The 2946-nt window shown below is 43.5% G+C and overlaps 1 pseudogene; it reads right to left on the bottom strand.

Moving 5' to 3' along the window:
* Positions 1 to 2088: 2088 nt before the first annotated feature.
* On the bottom strand, positions 2089 to 2739 carry LOC114612697 (annotated as a pseudogene).
* Positions 2740 to 2946: the final 207 nt, after the last annotated feature.

The following is a 2946-nucleotide window of genomic DNA, read 5'->3' on the forward strand; positions in this document are numbered from 1 at the left end:
GGCTGAGGGTCACCACAGCATGTGGAAGTGTATTAATGAAGTCCTCTGGGACTCAGCAAAGCATAGCCAACCAAACGGGACTTTTCAAGCGTGAGATGTGGCTTAGAGATGCTTCAACCCTTGAAATGCTTTTCAGAAATAATTAAAAATCTCTCTCTCTCTCCCTCTCTCTCTCTCTCTCTCTCTCCCTCTCCCTCTCCCTCTCTCTCTCTCTCTCTCACACACACACACACACGCACACACACACACAACTCTCTCTATTTGATATGAGTTCCCACTATTTATAGCACCGTATTGAAACTGATTCATCATTTCACCGAGTGCTGTATTGCTGACTGCTCTTTTCTCTGCCTGCATTGAAATGATGCTGATGGACAGAGGACATGGAGAAGATGTGATCTGATAGAGGAAGACACATCCATGCACATCTGGCATCCTGTGCACATCCCAACATCCTTCTCTCTTCAATTCTTCTTTCTGGTACCTCAGACCTGCCAGATACTTTTGTAACCAGAGTTCCCATTCTTTTGTATCTACGAACCTCACTTTTAGGTTGAGTTGTGTAGGGACTGAAAGAGAATTTTTGCACAAAGATGTTGTGGTAAGGAATTCAGAATTCTCTAGATCACAGGTGTAAATAACAAGATGTCTAAAAATCCATTTGTCATGTTCCCTCTGTGTCTTTCCCAGATACTTGCTTTAGAAGCAAGGCTTGAATCTGGAGAAGCCGTAAATAAAACCTGTTCTTTCTTCTAGAAAATGATGTGTAAGTGCAAACATTCTATTTTGGGTAAAATATAAAATTATTTTCTTGGCTATATAACTGAACAGAAACGTTGTAGAAGGTTTCAAAATAAGGAAAAATGAAAACCTGTGTTCAAGCAACAAAGAATGTCAGATTTTGAGAAACGATATTCCCTGGGCAATATATGAAATGTAAAAGTAATTTTCTATATAAAAACAACAACAATGAAGTGCTGTCATCTCCTCCAAAGCAAAGTGAAAAGGGAACACCAAGAGCTGCTGCCTGCTGAAGCTGGAACCTGCCTTTGTATGTTTGTGCAAACTTTGACTTGCTGATGGTTTCTTTTGCTGAATAAACTTTGCTTTTCACAAGTTGGAAGCTCAGTTGAGTGGGGGTCCTTCCCTGTGGGTACCCTCCCTTTATTCCATTTAGCATCTGGTCTTAACTTTAAACAGTCCCATATCCTTGATTTGGCTACAGCATTACAATGCCTGGTGCTTTTTTGCTCCTCAGGCTGTACATCTTGTCTTTCTTTTCTCCCTTCTTCCTCTTCTATCATTCCTGTTCTGCATAAGAGTAGTCATTAGTAACCACACAACACAGCCAATACTTGGTTGTCTTGAAATCTCTCCTGCCAAAGGCAATAACCTCAAACCCTTTAATTTAGTTTCTGGGATTTTTTTTGGGTGGGGGGGGACAAGGGCAGAAAGCAGCCACATTGTTTATCAAAAGATCACACTAATCTCTAGTATTTTTCCTCTTTGGGTCCTCTATAACTGGCCTTCCACATTCCATTGCTCCCAGCACTGCTGTCCTCCATCTTCCTAGTAGGATGACTTATTAAGCCCCCACTTAAAGCATTTAGTTGTTTTTCTAGTCCAAAGTTCCAAAATCTTTTATATTTCTCCAACAAACAGCATGGTCAGGCCTATCACATTCCTAATACCAACTTCTGTCTTAGTTGCTGTTCTATTTCTCCAATGACACACCTCCTCCAACAAGGCCACACCTCCTGATCCTTCCTAAACAGTTCCACCATCTGGGAACCAAGTGTTCAAATACATGAGCCTATATGGGCCATTCTCGTTCACACCACCACAGGTAGTTACCCACTGCCTTGCCCAAAGGACCCATTTCCCCAAATTCTAAAGAGCAGAATGGACAAGTGGCTATCTATAGTGTCTATTAGCATAATACCAAGGTACATGCTGGCCTCCAGGTTCCCTCAGTGTCCTAAGTACCTGTTATACATTTTGAAGTCCATGCTAGCATCCTGGCCCTTCTTACCTCTTCCCCTATCCTAAGCTCTCCCAGCTGATGCTCCCCCACCGGCTACCCATTCTCTATATAACCTGCTGTTGTGCACCCCCATCCTCTACCATCTTTTCTCTCCCTCTATCTCTCTTCTCTGGTCCTGCTTCTCTCATAACTAGGTCCACTTTGCTGGCCATGTTCAATCTACTGGCCTGGAGGCGCTCCTCCTGGTGCTTCTGCGTTTCCTTGATCTTAGACCTGCGAGGCTCAGCCTGCCCAGCCAGTAGCTTCTTGGAGGCCTTGACTGCCTTCAGTTTGTGGATACACTCCATGAGAATCCACTTGTTTTTTAATATATTCCCTTTGACCTTCAGGTCCAGGCTGTGATACATATGGCTGTCAGTCTTCTTAGATTCTCGGTATCTCTTGAGAGGCCAGCCCAGGATCCTCATCCTTCTCATCCAGTTCACCTTCTCCAGCATCCGAGCATTGGCAGTACCCTTCCTCTTCCCTATGCCAATATGCCTGCCCTTCCATTGTGCCAAGGTGTTTTTCCAGCAGCGAGACTAGAAATGGACAGCCACAGGCTTCTAGATGACCAGCCTATCTTTGATCAGCTTCCTGATCTGCTGACAGGAGTTGGCATTGGCCATTTCACTGGTCTCATTGCTGTCTAAGCAGACCTTCTTTTTACCACAGCGGAGGACACTAGAGGCAAGTCTCTTCTGTAGCCTGAGCATACAAACCTACCCTTAACCATAGCATGGAGTGGTCATGTAATCAGTTCTTATACTCACCACACCAGGGAGCTTTTAGTCTCTGACTGAAATATTGGTTGACATCCAAGTTACCCACAACAAACATAGGCTAGGTACAGATATGGTTTGTAAATTTAAATAACATTTATACTTGAAATCTGAGAAACTAATGTATGAACTAGGCTTAAG

This window comes from Grammomys surdaster, unplaced genomic scaffold, assembly GCF_004785775.1.
Source record: "Grammomys surdaster isolate TR1022 unplaced genomic scaffold, NIH_TR_1.0 126178, whole genome shotgun sequence".
Classification (NCBI taxonomy): domain Eukaryota; kingdom Metazoa; phylum Chordata; class Mammalia; order Rodentia; family Muridae; genus Grammomys; species Grammomys surdaster.